Here is an 18,819-nt window from a genome sequence, read left to right on the forward strand (position 1 = left end):
ACAGGACACCTAGTAACAGTTTACACATGATTCATCAGTTCAAGTTTAATGTCAAACACTGTCACAGGCAATTTTGTATCTCCAATTCACCTAACTTATATGAAACCAAAGCTACTGGAGGAAAATACATGGGAAATAGAATTGAAAAAGAAGAAAAGGCTTTAACCCTCCAGAGACTTCAAATTTCCTCATGTTGAATTACAGGTTGTATTTACTGGATCTAATATCCTGATCTGCTTTAGTGTGATTCAATACCACAAACAAGCAAAACCAATTCAAAACTCACACTGGACATGCAAGTCCAGAATAGACACAACTGAGCCACTCATTACGATGTACCTGACAGTAGAGCAAGCAAGGTTCAAGGGTGCACGATGATAAGGATGATTCCAGTATTGGTTTAAGTGCCTCTTCAATGCACAAACAATCACAGGGAAAACTGCACAACATTTACATTTACAGCATTTAGTAGACGCTGTTATCCAAGGGCCTCAATCTTAAACTAGTCACCTTCTGATCACTAGACTTGTATCTTAACCACTATTTATTCCATTATACACTGATCAGCCATAGCATTAAAACCACATCCTTGTTTCTACATTCACTGTCCATTTTATCAGCTCCACTTAAAATATAGAAGCACTTTGTAGTTCTACAATTACTGACTGTAGTCCATCTGTGTCTCTGCATGTTTTTTTTTAACCGGTATCACCGTGTTCTTCAATGGTCAGGGCCCCCACAGGACCACTACAGAGCAGGTATTATTTGGGTGGTTGATCATTCTCAGCACTGCAGTGAAACTGACATGATGGTGGTGTGTTAGTGTGTGTTGTGCTGGTATGAGTGGATCAGACACAGCAGCGCTGCTGGAGTTTTTAAATACTGTGTCCACTCACTGTCCACTCTATTAGACACTCTTACCTGGTTGGTCCACCTTGTAGATGTAAAGTCAGAGACGATCGCTCATCTATTGCTGCTGTTTGAGTTGGTCATCTTCTAGACTGTCATCAGCGGTCACAGGACCACCACCATGTCAGTGTCACTGCAGTGCTGAGAATGATCCACCACCCAAATAATACCTGCTCTGTAGTGGTCCTGTGGGGGTCCTGACCATTAAAGAACAGCATGAAAGGGGGCTAACAAAGCATGTAGAGAAACAGATGGACTACAGTCAGTAATTGTAGAACTTCAAAGTGCTTCTATATGGTAAGTGGAGCTGATAAAATGGACAGTGAGTGTAGAAACAAGGAGGTGGTTTTAATGTTATGGCCGATCAGTGTATTTTCATAGCTTACTTAAAAAAAAATGGAGTCACAGTGTTCCGTGCACTTTTTTACACCATGTATTGTAACTGCATGTGGGAAAAAAAACATGTAACTATTAATCTTCTTAAATGCTGCTGCATTTTAAACTTAATACATGTTCATTTTTACAATTGTAGTTTAAATTGAAAGCCAATATTCACACAATGTAAAAGATTGATATTTCCAGTCTCTGTGATCACATGCATTACTCTATGACCTACTCCAACATGACAATGTAATCACCACCACACTATAAACACTTACTATGTGGTGGGGACTTACATAGAATTAATACTAATCTCAAAAACCAGTCGGCAAGCGAAAATCAGGGCAAAAGTCGTGTGGTGTGAACTAGGTCTGTCGCGCTAACCGCAATTTTGAAATATCGCGGTATAGACCAGCCAACCGCAGGGCATGCGCACCGCATTTTTTTTTTTGTTGTTGTTGTTGCAGGGTCCATCTTGTTTTTCGCTTACAATCGGGCATAATAAATGTTAAATAAATTCATAATGAAAAAGAGCTAAGTGCGTCATTTTCCTGCAAACTGTTCACATGCGTTGCTGCTGAGTGTCAGGCTTTGTGTTTTAAGATGGAAACACTAGACGGTTTTCCATCCACCAACTTTTTGCGAATTTTGAAAACTGCGCATTAAAACACCTGGATGGAAAAGCTAAAAATTCGAAAAACGACCCAAATATCGCAAAAAAAAGTTTTCACGCTTGAACGAGGTGGAAAAGTTAGAATATCGCATCGCCGAAATGCGAAAAAAGGGGATGGAAACGGGTTTTGCAAATAAACGATGACGTTTCAAGCTCTAAGTCACACACACACGCATATATATATATATATTTTAAAACTGAATCACTGTCAACGTGTGTAGTGTACCTGAAAAGGTGTGATGTTTTAATAACTGCTGCGTTATGTGCGCTGCTGAGAAAGCCAACACATACATCACGAATCAACAACTGGTCATCCACAAGTGCCTGCAAAACAATCAATGGCCATCCCTTCTATGTACATAGCCCCTGTACCCGACTGCTGGAGGGAGGATTGGAATGTGTGTACCATCCAGTGCAGCGTACACCTGTGGTATATGATGCGCTGCGTAATTACGCGGTGCTATTTCTTCTGCCTCCTGCGCATTTGGTAATACGACGTAATGTTTAATTGGTTTTGATGTTATTGCTTGGCATACAGCGTATACACTATGGTGAACTGTTGTTACGCTCACGCCGAACGTCTCGCCCACTACTACTTGTATAAGGCAATAGCAATCCTCTTTTCAGTTGACACGGGTGGCCGGTGACTGTAAACTTTTGGCTCTACAGATGACCCGATCATAGCTCATCAAAGGCTGATTTTGACATTGTGAAATTCTTGATCCAAAGCTCGTTTGAAAAATGGTTCTGCACGATGTGCTCCCAAAATTGTTTAGTGCGTTTTACGTTCCCAGATGCGAGGTGAACGTCGCCGTGGCACGGAGATTTGAGCCCACATTAGACGGGCCATTGCTCGTTCTGCCCGACGTCTCTCACGTCATGTAAAGGTTTTTTCACATAACTGTAGTTGATGGAAACGCAACATTTTCCGCTTTTTTTTCTGCCGATATTTCATAAATGCGCATTACACTTGCGAAATGTTTGGATGGAAACGGTTAATGGCAACAGGAATTACAGGCAAGTTTATTAATGATCAAATTGAGTTCACACTCAATAAAATACTTGTGATTTAGACTATATTCAAACCTTAAAAAAGCCTTGGCGAACTAAAACACTTAATGACGGTTAATATGGCATTGCAGCCTGCAAATATTCTCTTGCTGGCTTGCTGAAATGATTTAAATGTATTTTTTCGTTGAATAAAAATGTATTGAAACGAATAATAACTTAAAATGTAGTATTATTTTATATATTATATTGTTATGTTAATTATACCTACTAAATAGATGGTTAATAGTGACGAACTATTAACGAACTAGGATCAGTACACGCGACAACCAGGCTAGATTTGCTTTGATCTGTAAAGTCGCATGCAGGATCAGTACACGCGTGAATTAGTGTAACATCGGTAACGCCGGGAACATCACTACCCCACTCAGATCCTCTCTAAACCACATCAGATGAACGTGTTGGTTCTTCTAGCGCATGATAACGCAGGTTTAAACTCTTACAGACTTTATTCTTTATTCTATTTTTTTTACCATATTTTGATTAGATGTGCATTTAAAATATTTAGCCTAAACACTTTTTTTTCGTTTCACAGTGTATATCTAGCCTAGGCTAGAAGCTTAATTTAAACCTTTTTTAATAGAGAAAAGACGCACATCCCTGCTCTGTTCTGTATTTAACAATAAACACACATTTGATTGGTCTTAAAGCTGTCTCATCTTTGTCATTATAAAGCAATAATATACCGAATCATAGCCTAACAATTAAGCTTGTTTATATAGCTCTAAAATCCAGATAAATTAAGTCATTTTCAAAAAAAAAAAAAAAATGGCGATATTATCGCATACCGCGATATTAAGACAGGCTGAATATCGCAAGGGGAAATTCTTTCACCGCGACAGCCCTAGTGTGAACTAGGCAAAAGTCACACATACTGTAAACAGGTGTATAAAATCAATTCAGTCAAATTCATTACAGCCTTTGCTTCCAACTTTGTGAAAACAGTTTGGGAAAAGTTTGTCCCCAGTTCCAGCAGGTCTGTGTTCCTGTGCGCAATGCCCATAGAGATTCTTGAGTATGAAATAGAAAAAATCCAAAGACATGCACAAAGGCCTGACCTTAAACCTTGCTGAACACACTGGTGGGGTTAATTGAGATGTTGATTGAGGGCCTGCTCAGTCAACAGGAAAGAGGAGGGAGGGGAGACTCAGCTCAAAGGTAACTTTATTGATATGACAAATAAGCACAGTCATATTGCCAACGTTTAATTATAGTTTTAAGGAAAAAAAAGATCAAGAAAAAATAAAATAATATATATGCAAAATAGTGACAGATATGTAAAAATCAAAAATAACAACAAAAATAGTAACGATGACAGAAATATATTATGTAATTAATAATGAGAATAAAACTGTAATGTGTGTGTCACCCACTGTCCCTATAATAATAACAATAATAACATTAATAATAATAAAATATAGACCATATGGGGGTATATGGTCTATATCTTATTATTATTAATGTTATTATTATTATTAAACCCAGGGTTTAAAATGGAATGTACCACAAGGTCATCATCAGTTGTTCTCATAATTGTGGCCAAAGAGTGAAAAAGTTTACTGTAGGTTCTACCCATGTACCCTATACTCTCAGCGGTACAGAGTGCAAAAGTAGTGTTCATATTTTTCAAATAAAATCAATAAAAGCAGTGGTACATCTGGATTTGATAGGCTAGTGTCCAGCATTAGAAGGGGGGGTTTAAAACAGCTTAGACTTTGGAAGGTGCACTTGTTAGTGCTGGATAAACCAGGAGGGTTAAATCATGAAGGGCATCCAGCGTTAAAACTGAGCCAAGTCAGCTGGGCACCCACACAGATGGTTAGCTATCTTTAAGAGGAGGGTTGGTCAAACGGGTTCCTCATTGATGCAACTGCGGCCTCTGCCGGCTGACTGAGCGCCTGCATGAGAGATGGTTGATTCACAGATGTGCAACATGATGCAACATGTGACTCTTCGTACGTGATTCCGCTTTCCAAGACCCCCCAGGTAGAGGTAACAGGTTCTAACAGAACCATTTGGCAAAGGTGTGTTGAAGGGGGTAATGGATAGACTGCAGCTCTACGGCCATGGTGCAGCTGCAGAGGAAGTTACAATTACAGGATTGGCTACGACAAGACTGGGAGGAAAGAAGGAAAAATTGCAAGAACAATAAATAAAAGGTTATTTCTGGTGAGCCAGGATCGATGTATGATGTCAGTAAATGCCAGTTTTTACAATTAACCAAATAAAAGAACAACTATAAACCAAGAAAATTCAAATTTCTCATCCTTTTAGTTTTACATTATTGATTAGAGTATCTGTGATTGTTTTCTAGCAGATTTAATAAAGAAAGGTTACAGTTTAAGAAGAACAAATCTCATGACATTCAGACTTGCCCATCACAAGGAGGTCTGATGTCCTATTGTGGCAAAATGGATGAAACGGAGAAGGTCATCTGTGGTGAGTGACTGATACGGGAGCCGGATGACAAACTCTTTCAGCGCAGACGAGAGGCATCTAACGTTAACGCGGACCACCTGTATGACGCTGAAATCGAAGCCAAAAAGCCATCCGATATCTTGTGAACTTTCACATTTTGATCTTGTCGCTGAATAGCAAGTGCTACTGTATATCTCCGGCCACACATCCTGCATGAGGGTGTCTGTGTACCGTCAGTGAATTAAACGATTGTCACACTATCGTATAGACCTGCTAATTGAAAAGTGAATTTCTGAGTGGTTTACAGAAACCGCAAATGTAACAAGTTGGTAACAGTATCTGACAAAAAGCCCAGGAGAGCTGAGAACTCATCTTAGCACCTAGTTCTTAATAGTTCTTTGTTACAGAGAATATTAACATCACAATGAAACAGAAAAGCCATGGAAAAAGTCAATTCTGTGAGACACTTAAAAGCACTGGATTCCACCTAGGGCTGGGCGAAATGACTAAAGAAGTCATCTCTCAATATGCTTTCGAGAAGTAGCGATATACAATACAATACGATATAATGTAAACTTAATAAAGTACAGTGGCAAGCCACTGCAATTTTAATTCGAATCAATGAGCATCAAAAAAATCCAGAAAAATCAAGGCTTCCAGAAACCTTTACATCCTCACAGGCTTCCAGAAACCTTTACATCCTCACAGGCTTCCAGAAACCTTTACATCCTCACAGGCTTTCAGAAACCTTTACATCCTCACAGGCTTTCAGAAACCTTTACATCCTCACAGGCTTCCAGAAACCTTTACATCCTCACAGGCTTTCAGAAACCTTTACATCCTCACAGGCTTTCAGAAACCTTCACATCCTCACAGGCTTTCAGAAACCTTCACATCATCACAGGCTTCCAGAAACCTTTACATCCTCACAGGCTTCCAAAAACCTTTACATCCTCATAGGCTTTCAGAAACCTTTACATCCTCACAGTCTGTCAGAAACCTTTACATCCTCACAGGCTTCCAGAAACCTTTACATCCTCACAGGCTTCCAGAAACCTTTACATCCTTACAGGCTGTCAGAAACCTTTACATCCTCACAGGCTTCCAGAAACCTTTACATCCTCACAGGCTTTCAGATACCTTTACATCCTCACAGGCTGTCAGCAACCTTTACATCCTCACAGGCTTTTAAAAAACTTCACATCCTCACAGACTTTCAGATACCTTTACATCCTCACAGGCTTCCAGAAACCTTTACACCCGCACAGGCTTTCAGAAACCTTTACATCCTCACAGGCTGTCAGAAACCTTTACATCCTCACAGCCTTCCGAAAACCTTTACATCCTCACAGGCTTTCAAAAACCTTTACATCCTCACAGCCTTCCAGAAACCTTTACATCCTCACAGCCTTTCAGAAACCTTTACATCCTCACAGGCTTCCAGAAACCTTTACATCCTCACAGGCTTTCAGATACCTTTACACCCGCACAGGCTGTCAGAAGCCTTTACATCCTGACAGGCTTTCAGAAACTTTTACATCCTCACAGGCTTTCAGAAACCTTTACATCCTCACAGGCTGTCAGAAACCTTTACATCATCACAGGCTTCCAGAAACCTTTACATCCTCACAGGCTTTCAGAAACCTTTACATCCTCACAGGCTTTCAGCAACATTTACATCCTCACAGGCTTTCAGAAACCTTTACATCCTCACAGGCTGTCAGAAACCTTTACATCCTCACAGCCTTCCGAAAACCTTTACATCCTCACAGCCTTCTGAAAACCTTCACATCCTCACAGGCTTTCAGATACCTTTACAACCGCACAGGCTTTAAGAAACTTTTACATCCTCACAGGCTTTCAGATACCTTTACATCCTCACAGGCTTCCAGAAACCTTTACATCCTCACAAGCTTTCAAAAACCTTTACATCCTCACAGGCTTTCAAAAACCTTTACATCCTCACAGGTTTTCAGATACCTTTACATCCTCACAGCCTTTCAGAAACCTTTACATCCTCACAGGCTTTCAGATACCTTTACATCCTTACAGCCTTTCAAAAACCTTTACATCCTCACAGGCTTTCAGATACCTTAAAATCCTTACAGCCTTTCAGAAACTTTTACATCCTCACAGGCTTTCAGAAACCTTTACATCCTCACAGGCTTTAAGAAACCTTTACATCCTCACAGGCTTTCAGAAACCTTTACATCCTCACAGGCTTTCAGAAACCTTTACATCCTCACAGCCTTCTGAAAACCTTCACATCCTCACAGGCTTTCAGATACCTTTACACCCGCACAGGCTTTCAGAAACTTTTACATCCTCACAGGCTTTCAGAAACCTTTACATCCTCACAGCCTTTCAGAAACCTTTACATCCTCACAGGCTTTCAGAAACCTTTACATTCCCACAGGCATTCAGATACCTTTACATTCTCACAGGCTTCCAGAAACCTTTACATCCTCACAGCCTTTTAGATACCTTTACATCCTCACAGCCTTTTAGATACCTTTACATCCTCACAGCCATTTAGATACCTTTACATCCTCACAGGTTTTCAGAAACTTTTACGTCCTCACAGCCTTTTAGAAACCTTTACATCCTCACAGGCTTTCAGAAACCTTTACATCCTCACAGGCTGTCAGAAACCTTTACATCCTCACAGCCTTCCGAAAACCTTTACATCCTCACAGCCTTCTGAAAACCTTTACATCCTCACAGGCTTTCAGCAACCTCTACATCCTCACAGTCTTTCAGAAACCTTTACATCCGCACAGGCTTTAAGAAACATTTACATCCTCACAGGCTTTCAGATACCTTTACATCCTCACAGGCTGTCAGAAACCTTTACATCCTCACAGGCTTCCAGAAACCTTTACATCCTCACAGGCTTCCAGAAACCTTTACATCCTCACATGCTTCCAGAAACCTTTACATCCTCACAGGCTTCCAGAAACCTTTACATCCTCACAGGCTTTCAAAAACCTTTACATCCTCACAGGTTTTCAAAAACCTTTACATCCTCACAGGCTTTCAGATACCTTTACATCCTCACAGGCTTTCAAAAACCTTTACATCCTCACAGGTTTTCAAAAACCTTTACATCCTCACAGGCTTTCAGATACCTTTACATCCTCACAGCCTTTCAGAAACCTTTACATCCTCACAGCCTTTCAGATACCTTTACATCCTTACAGCCTTACAGAAACCTTTACATCCTCACAGGCTTTCAGAAACCTTTACATCCTCACAGGCTTTCAGATACTTTTACATCCTCACAGGTTTTCAGATACCTTTACATCCTCACAGCCTTTTAGAAACCTTTACATCCTCACAGCCTTTTAGATACCTTTACATCCTCACAGGCTTTCAGAAACTTTTACATCCTCACAGCCTTTCAGAAACCTTTACATCCCCACAGGCTTTCAGAAACATTTACATCCTCTCAAGCTTTTAGAAACCTTTACACCCTCACAAGCTTTTAAAGGACCTTTAGAAACATCTACATGCCTCCAATAGAGGAAATTCGGGGTTATCTTTATTATTTGTATGGTTAAGCTAAGACTGTGCAGACTGTAGGTAAGACTAAGGAGAGAGGAGAAAAAAAGCCCAATCCAGATCAAAGAGCTCCTCACCTTCTAAACCTTCACGTGTCATCCAAACTCACTTTAATCTAAGCACTCCTGATGGCATTAACCTGCACAACACATAGTTAAAGTGTCTCTTAACTTGGATGGGAAATCAAAGGTTGAAAAGAGCAGCAGGAGGTTCAGTGCAAGAAAATTCTAAACTATGTCCAGGCAGCAATTTCTCCCACACTGTCACCCACAGGATGAGACTATGAACCGAGCAGCAGACCCTGGCTGGTTACCACTACCTTCTGTTACCCCCTGGTAGTGCTGATTTAAAATTAGAAGGAACAGAAGTTTAATGCGCTAAACCACCTCTACAAATAGCTGAGTTGGAGTGTGTTCAACAGATACAGGCCATTTAAAGGACACAAAACTGTACGCGTTTGTGAGATTATTAAAAAGCCGGTTTAAAATTCACCTAAATACCACCAGGTCTACATTTAGTCGAGGTGAAAAGTCATCAATCATCAATGTAGATGCACAGGGTGAGTCAAAAGTCGCAGGACACTCTTTTATTTCAGAAACGAAAGGGAAAATGACATATCTGAATACCCCAGCAAGTAATGGCCTATCTTTTAGGCTATGTCTGGAACATGGCCGCTATCTTGAAAGTCGCCATATTGGATCAAGGGCAAGTGTTTCCAATGGGAAGGTGGTCATGTAGCATATCAAAGAATACCAGAATTTTCTCAGAAATCGATTGCCACAATCAGATTTGCAATATCTCTTGTGGTTCAAAAGTTATCAACACAGAAATTTCTAAACTTTTGTTGTTCATTACAGGTAACTGAAGATGGAATTGACTAAAGAAGAGAGGATTGAGGTGATTCTGATGTCCGGGGAACGCAGCTGCCGTATCATAGCCGCAGACTTCAACAACCAACACCCAGAAAGACCACCAATTTAACACAGCACTGTTGCATCCCTCATAGCCAAATTCCAAGAAACCGGGACTGTGGACCACAAGCCACATAGTGGTCGTCTGAAGACTGCTACCGACGAAGAAACCTCAACAATGGTTTTGCATCGTGGAGGCTTGTGACAGCATTTCTCCAGAGATTCTCATGCGGGTTCATAACGATTGGATCCAGCGCCTTCAGCTCTGTGTTCAGCACCAGGGACAACACACTGAACACGTCAAATAGCTGTGCATCACAGGGAACGTTCCCGGTTGTTGTTGAAACTTTCTGTGTTGATAACTTTTGAACCACAAGAGATATTGCAAATCTGATTGCGGCAATAAATTTCTGAATTTCTGAGAAAATTCTGGTCTACTTTGATATGCTGCATGACCACCTTCCCAAAACTCGCCCTTGATCCAAAATGGCAGCTTTCAAGATGGCCTAAAAGATAGGCCCCCTCACCTGTTACTTGCTGTGGTATTCAGATATGTCATTTTCCCTTTCATTTCTAAAATAAGAGAGTGTCCTGCAAATTTTGACTCACCCTGTAGACCATTCTTCCATTTAGTTGCATATGTGTCAGAGAGAAAATTAAAAGGAATTTCCTAAACCAAACTGAATTGGGAACGCATTTCTAAACTTGATAACTAAACTACGAGGGTTCTTCAAAAAGTTTCCACACCTTTTTAAACTCTATTTATTAAGAATGCCAAAAACAAACGGCATCACTTTTCTACATAGTCACTTTCCAATGCATTTTTCCCAGTGTTGTACCAACCTTTTAATGCCATCAGCAAAAAATGTTTTTGGTTGAGCATGTAGCCACTGATGCACCACTGCTTTCACATCATCATCACATGAAAATCTTTTTCCCCTTAAAGCTTCTTTGAGTGTCCAAAAAGGTGGAAATCAGATGGTGCTAAATCTGGACTATAAGCGCTCTCTCAGTCACCAATTACTACTCTTCCCTAGGGCTGCTAAGATTGGTCGACCTAGTCGATGACGTCAATGTCAATATTTTTTGCATCAATGCATTGCTTTTTAAAACTTTGTTTAAATGATGTCTAAATTATGCTTTTTCATTTCTACAATGTTTCCATTCATATAACCATTCATATGATTTCCCTCAGCACTACTTGCACTACTTGCTACCTTACTACCTAAGTCATATTTGGTCCAGTCACTGGTTGGTGGCATTAAGCGCAGTCTTAAAAAAATGCCGTCTGCAGCAGAGTCAGAGCCCGACTGTAGAGAGCTTTCAAAGAAAAGCTAAAAGCTTTCCAAGACCCAAATCATCAAAAGTTTGGGAATACTGGCACAAAACAAAAAGGTGGTTAGTACACTGTTCAAAGCTTTGATGGTACCACAGCAGCACTCGTGCCATGTTGCACGTCTATACTGTTTTATTAAGCTTCTAAATCGCAGAGATCTTGGAATACAGTATTCTTTAGCGAGTTCAGTTAGGGAGCATGAGAAGCGGCAAAACTTTTACTTCTATATTGTTTCATTAAGCTTCTTAATTAAGGAGATCTTGGAATACTGTATTTCTTAGCGAGTTCAGTTAGACCGCCGCACACTTTGATGCGTTGGGCTCGCGGTTTTTGCAGTTGCCACGGCAATCAAAGCGCAAAACGTTTCTCATGTGAATCACTTACCACTTTGTTTACATCGCTTAGAATGTGAAGTAATTTTTGAGTGAATGTGTAGGTTAGAATCTGGGCTCATTCTGTCATTACTGTACGTTGGACTTAATGAGACATGCCTCCGTCTAACTATTTTATTTGCACTTTGTTTAATATGGAGCACTTTGATAGTTTGATCATTTAAATTTGATAATATGGACATAAACCTTGTTTACATGAAGTTTTGTGCCATATTATTATACCATACAGTTTGTTGTTAAAATAAAAGAAGCTTAAATGAGATTCTGAATGAAATTTTTTGAAGGAAAATGAATCGTTTAGATTAATCGACTAATCGATAAAATAGTATATAGATTAATCGATAGAAAAATCGTCGTTAGTGGCAGCCCTACTTCTCCCGCTCTCACTGTTTCCAACCAAAATACAAAAGTGCGGAAACTTTTTGAAGATTCCCATTAGAACAAGGTCTGTTCTTAGCATGAAATGCCCTGAGAAGAAACACACACCTTACATCTGTACAAAAAGAGTGGTACGTTAAAGCACTCACACATGAAATCTGGATGGTATTACGAATGATCTGTTGGAGCCAAAATGAGGCCCATCCGTACAGTCTGCATGCCAAGGCAAACAGTTTTCCTCTCTCACCTCTGCAGGAACCAGACAGGGAGGCAGAAAGTGCCGGACACCATTTAGACACCACACTTGAATAGAGGAATGCACCTCTGCTGGATGGCCAAATCCCCACATCCCCCCATTTTTCTTTGCTCCATGACTTGAAGTCGGATAGGGATCTGTAGTTCTTTCATGCATGCATTGCAGGGAACCTCCCAAAAGTCATTACCTCATTTTGAAAAGCCCACGTTTAGAACAGATGGTGCACAATGGAAAGTCTATACACGTTCTATACACTGTTATTTCACTCACTGGCCACTTTATTAGGTTCAGCTAGCTCATATGTACATTTATTAGTCATTCTATGAGCAGTCTGTACATTCTGTTCCTCCCTCTACTGTCCATTTATGGAAAGGAAGCCTCATTAAATTCCTCATTGAGGGCGAGCTGGATCATTCTCATCATTGAAATAATTTACATTTACGGTATTAAGCAGACGTTTTTATCCAAAGCGACTTACATTTGTGACCTAAAACAATTAGGGCCTTGCTCAGGGGCCCAACAGTGGCATCCTGACCTTCTGATTACTAGTCCAGTACATGTAACTGCTGAGCTACTATTTCACCCTCTTTGACACTAATATGTTAATGACAAAATACCATGTATTGTACTGGCATAAGCATATCAGGTGTAGACTAAGAAATGTACACTATATGGTCAAAAGTATGAAGACACCTGACCATGAGCTTATTTGACATTTATTTCCAAAACTATAAACATTATTATGGAGTCGCCTCATCTGTTTGGAGTTACAATTATAAAGTGTGCATGTCTGAATATACATACACCGATCAGCCATAACATTAAAACCACCTCCTTGTTTCTACACTCATTGTCCATTTTATCAGCTCCACTTACCATATGGAAGCACTTTGTAGTTTCACAATTACTGACTGTAGTCCATCTGTTTCTCTGCATGCTTAGTTAGCCCCCTTTCATGCTGTTCTTCAATGGTCAGGACTCTCCCAGGACCACTACAGAGCAGGTATTATTTAGGTGGTGGGTCATTCTCAGCACTGCAGTGACACTGACATTGTGGTGGTGTGTTAGTGTGTGTTGTGTTGGTATGAGTGGATCAGACACAGCAATGCTGTTGGAGTTTTTAAACACCTCACTGTCCCTGCTGGACTGAGAAAAGTCCACCAACCAAAAATAACAAGCCAACAGCACCCTGTGGGCAGCGTCCTGTGACCACCAATGAAGGTCTAGAAGATGACCAATTCAAACAGCAGCAATAGATGAGTGACCGTCTCTGATTTTACATCTACAAGGTGGACCAACTAGGTAGGAGTGTCTAAAAGAGTGGACAGTGAATGAAAAACTCCAGCAGCACTGCTGTGTCTGATCCACTCATACCAGCACAACACACACTAACACACCACCACGTCATTGTCACTGTAGTGCTGATAATGATCCACCACCCAAATAATACCTGCTCTGTGGTGGTCCTGACCATTGAAGAACAGGGTGAAGGCAGGCTAAAAAAAGCATGCAGAGAAACAAATGAACTACAGTCAGTAATTGTAGAACTATAAAGTGCTCCTATATGGTAAGTGGGGCTGATAAAATGGACAGTGAGTGTAGAAACAAGGGGGTGGTTTTAATGTTATGGCTGATCAGTGTATGTCCACTTCATTAAAAGGGATATGGCCAGGGCTCTGTGCAGGCCACTGGATTTCCTTAACACGAAAGCAATCTGCATCGTCCACCCTTGACTTCATGGACCTTGTTTTTTTGCCCATGGGCATCGACATGCTAGAAACCTAAGAGCATTTTACGAAGTGTTGGCAGAAAGTTGGAAGCATGTAATTTAATTACTATACTTGATTGTATACACCTGTTAGCAATAAGAGGGTGTCCAGATATTTTTGGCCAGTTAGTGTATGTAGAAGGTAGGTGTTGCATTTTTTTGTTGTTGTTTTGTACTTTACTAATTTTTTGTATGTAGGAATGTAATTGTAAAGAATGTTCAATACGTCCAAACTGTTAAAGAGCAAACTGTATCAACATGTGGAACCGTCTATATTCATACACACACACTGCCAACTCCTACAGATCAAACAATCCATGTGGTTTCTAAAAGTTGAACATTAAAATACAGATGCTGGGCTCTTAGCTTTACAAGCCTGGAAACACAAGACCAGTTGCAGGGCTTCCGCCACCCCCAAACCCTTCCTCCCCACACTCCTAAGACATAGCTGTGCCGATTTTTGGCTGACCAGTATTAAAACTGGATCTGAGTGTAATCGACTGCTATGCTACTTGAGCACCTACAATTCCTTTTTTAATTAGATGAAATTGCAAACAATTTTTATTAGAATTGCATATGACCACCTCATTATCCATTTTACAATCCATTCTACAATTACTGACTGTAGTCCATCTATTTCACTACATACTTTTTTTTTTATGGCAGGACCCCCACAGCACCACCACAGAGTAGGTATTATTTGGGTGGTGGATCATTCTCAGCACTGCAGTGACACTGACATGGTGGTGGTGTGTTAGTGTGTGTTGTGCTGATATAAGTGAATAAGACACATCAGCACTGATGGACACCTCACTGTCACTGCTGGGCTGAGAATAGTCCACCAACCAAAAATATCCAGCCAACAGCGCCCCGTGGGCAGCGTCCTCTGACCACTGATGAATGTCTAGAAGATGACCAACTCAAACAGCAGCAATAGATGAGCGATCGTCTCTGACTTTACATCTACAAGGTGGACCAACTAGGTAGGAGTGTCTAATAGAGTGGACAGTGAGTTGGCACGGTATTTAAAAACTCCAGCAGCGCTGCTGTGTCTGATCCACTCATACCAGCACAACACACCACCACCGTGTCAGTGGCACTGAATAATAAATATTACCTGAGAAACAAATAATACCTGCTCTGTGGTGGTCCTGTGTTGGTCCTGAACATTGAAGAACAGAGTGAAAGCAGACTAGAAAATGTATGCAGAGAAACAGATACAGACTACAGTCAGTAATTGTAGAACTACAAAGTGCATTTATATGGTAAGTGGAGCTGATAAAATGGACAGTGAGTGTAGAAACAGGGATGTGGTTTTAAGTAAATTAAAAGAAAGTTAAAAGATGTTAAAAATTTCAGGTGGCACCCTGGTCTATTACGCTAGCCCTCCACATCTGGCATGAAGAATGGGATAAACTGCCCAAATCCAGGCATTAGACACTTGTTGACATGTACAAAAGAAGACCTGCGACTAAAATTGCACCCAGAGGGGCTCCTGTTATGTATTACTATGATGGTTCTAAATACTTTAGCGAATAAGAGGTTCTGGTTTAGATTTTTAACTGTTGTTTGATTTATAAAAATGGCAATTATACTAATTAAAAATCAAATCCCCAACACACTGGTGTGCAAAAAGTGAAGGGGTGTCAATACTTTCTAAATCCATAATGCATTTTTGTTCACTTTTCCTGATTTTTACTGTTTCATGTTATCATTTTCACTTCCATTTCTTCTTTATAAACGTGTATCATGCCTTTGTCGTCAAATAAAATGCATGAAATAAAAACATTAAAAACAAGTCACCAAAATACTATGTGCATGTCCCGGTGTCCACAACACACAATGAATCCAAGCTGCTTTGCTCATCAGTATTAATCAATACTACAATCGTATCTACAGCAAACCCTGAGTTGATCAACAGAGCCTCTGGCATCCCTGTGTGTGTGTGTGTGTGTGTGTGTGTGTGTGTGTGTGTGTGTGTGTGTTTGTGCGCGCGCATTAGCACGTGTTTCCATGCACACATGTGCTTCTCAAACCCTAGATAGAAAGATCAGATTAGATTAGACTCTAAGCTTCTTAGCAAACACTTCCTCTCCTCCTGCTTGATCACATTTCACTCTGCTAGATCGAAGATCGAAGCTCCCTGAGATTCAATTTAAAGTACAATCACATTAAACACCAAACACACATACGTTTACTTACTGAGCACTTTATTAGGTATACCTATCTGGTATGTACATTCACTGACTATTTTGATATGATTCAACTACTGCTTATATGAACTGTGTTAGTATACAATTATTGTACACCAACCCATCTGTTTCTCTGTACACTTTGCCTTTTGCAATACATATGCTTTTTTCAGTATATATATATATATATATATATATATATATATATATATATATACACACACACACACACAGATCAGGCATAACATTATGACCACCTTCCTAGTATTGTGTTGGTCCCCCTTTTGCTGCCAAAACAGCCCTGACCCATCGAGGCATGGACTCCACTAGATCCCTGAAGGTGTGCTGTGGTATCTGGCACCAAGATGTAAGCAGCAGATCCTTTAACTCCTGTAAGTTGCCAGGTAAGGCCTCCATGGATCGAACTTATCTGTCCAGCACATCCCACAGATGCTCGACTGGATTGAGATCTGGGGAATTTGGAGGCCAAGTCAACACCTCAAACTCGTTTTTGTGCTCCTCAAACCATTCCTGAACCATTTTTGCTTTGTGGCAGGGTGCATTATCCTGCTGAAAAAGGCCACAGCCCTCAGGGGTAACATCCACATGGATGGCAGGACCCAAGGTTTCCCAGTAGAACATTGCCCAAAGCACCAAACTGTCTCCTTCGGCTTGCCTTCTTCCCATAGTGCATCCTGGTGCCATGTGTTCTCCAGGAAAGTGACGCACACTCACCCGGCCATCCACGTGATGTAACAGAAAACGTAATTCATCAGACCTGGCCACCTATCCATTGGTCCGTGGTCCAGTTTCGATGCTCACGTGCCCATTGTTGGCGCTTTTGGCGGTGGACAGGGGTCAGCATGGGCGTCCTGACTGGTCTGCGGCTATGCAGCCCCATATACAACAAACTGCGATGCACTGTGTATTCTGACACTTTTCTATCAGAACCAGCATTAACTTCTTCAGCAATTTGAGCTACAGTAGCTCGTCTGTTGGATCGGACCACACAGGCCCACACAGGCCAGCCTTCGCTCCCCACATGCATCAATGAGCCTTGGCCGCCCATGACCCTGTCGCCGGTTTACCACTGTTCCTTCCTTGGATCACTTTTGATAGATACTGACCACTGCTGACCGGGAACAGCCCACAAGACAGTACTACTTTGTATTGTTCTTTATTATTGTTTAATACAGTAATGTCTATTCTATAATTTAAGATTTAATAGAAAATATACTTGTATTTATAACAAAAAAGACCTAACTAAAAAGATCACAAAGTTCCACTGACTTCTATAAAAAAAAAAAATCAAGATACACTGGAACAAATTATTTATTCCTCGTGCTGTATAGAACAAATCACTTGGTCCACAAACTTGATATTAATTGAAACGCCTTTAAAATTAGCAACTTTTAGTGGTACAATTAAGGTCTTAAATGTGTTAATTAAACCTTCTTGTCTTCTTTTAAATAAAAACAAATTTATTAGAAAATTATTTGCAATCATGCATACAATGTTTTGAACTTTTTAATTCTCTTAAAAAGTTTGGCACAAAGTGGTGAGCCCCAACTCATGTATGCCTTCAAAAACTGATCCTTTGGTGGATCCTCTATTTAAATCGGGGTGGTAGATCAGGTTCTGTACTCATGAAGTGTTCTTTATAGTGCAACTGATTTATAAGACACTGAAATCTGAAGTCTGACTTTCTTTGTTGCTTGTATTCTTAACATTTTAAACCCACTATTTCAAAGATTAGAGTCTGTTTGCATTGCAGACCGATGGCTTACCTCATCCACATGCTGATGCAATCTTGTGTTCCCTGTATCAATTGCATGAGAGGCCCAACAGGATGTGATACGACTACCCTTAACTCATGCCAACTGCAAAAGGGGCACCACTTAGTCCAAGTCTTTACCATCAATAGTATGTGTGTGTGTGTGTGTGTGTGTGTGTGTGTGTGTGTGTGTGTGTGTGTGTGTGGTAAATGATCTTTTTGGTGCTTTTCTTCAGTGGAGTCTCCAGACACTTGTGTAATGGTCGGCGTCTTTAAGAGAAAAGCTGGAGCAAAAATAGGACACAATTTTCCAGAATGGATTTTGGCAATGAGACAGGCTTCAATCACTTGTTAGCTTTAATAGCCCTTAAGCTTCAGTGCAAATCCCCAAACCCCATTTCCACTAAATGCACTAAAAAGAAGACTTTGTGATTTTGGCTAATCTTGAATCTTTATTAAACTGACAAAAGTAGAAAGAAACATTTTTCAATGTTTTCACTGATCAACTTCATTGTAGAATTTGATGTCTGCAACACACTCAAAAAATCTGGGACAGGGGCAAAATTAGAGTGAAAAGTTTGTAGAACATTACAGAGCTTTGATCATTCCACAAAGGTGAACTGGTAACAGATGAGGGAATCATAACTGTGTATAAAAAAGATCTACCAAAGACTCAGTGTATGGGTCATTACTTACCACTTTGTACCAAACTTTGTGAGAATAGCTATTGACAGCTATAAGAACACAAGATTGAAAATAATTTAGGTGTTTCACCATCAACCGTACATAATATAGTAAAAAG

The 18,819-nt window shown here is 40.4% G+C and overlaps 1 protein-coding gene across 1 annotated transcript in view; it reads right to left on the reverse strand.

Moving 5' to 3' along the window:
* The window catches only part of thrab (thyroid hormone receptor alpha b), a 261,868-nt gene that overhangs the window by 204,424 nt on the left and 38,625 nt on the right, over positions 1 to 18,819 (reverse strand). The gene's annotated exons all lie outside the window — the stretch shown is intronic.

This window comes from Trichomycterus rosablanca, chromosome 10 (genome assembly GCF_030014385.1).
Source record: "Trichomycterus rosablanca isolate fTriRos1 chromosome 10, fTriRos1.hap1, whole genome shotgun sequence".
NCBI lineage: Eukaryota > Metazoa > Chordata > Actinopteri > Siluriformes > Trichomycteridae > Trichomycterus > Trichomycterus rosablanca.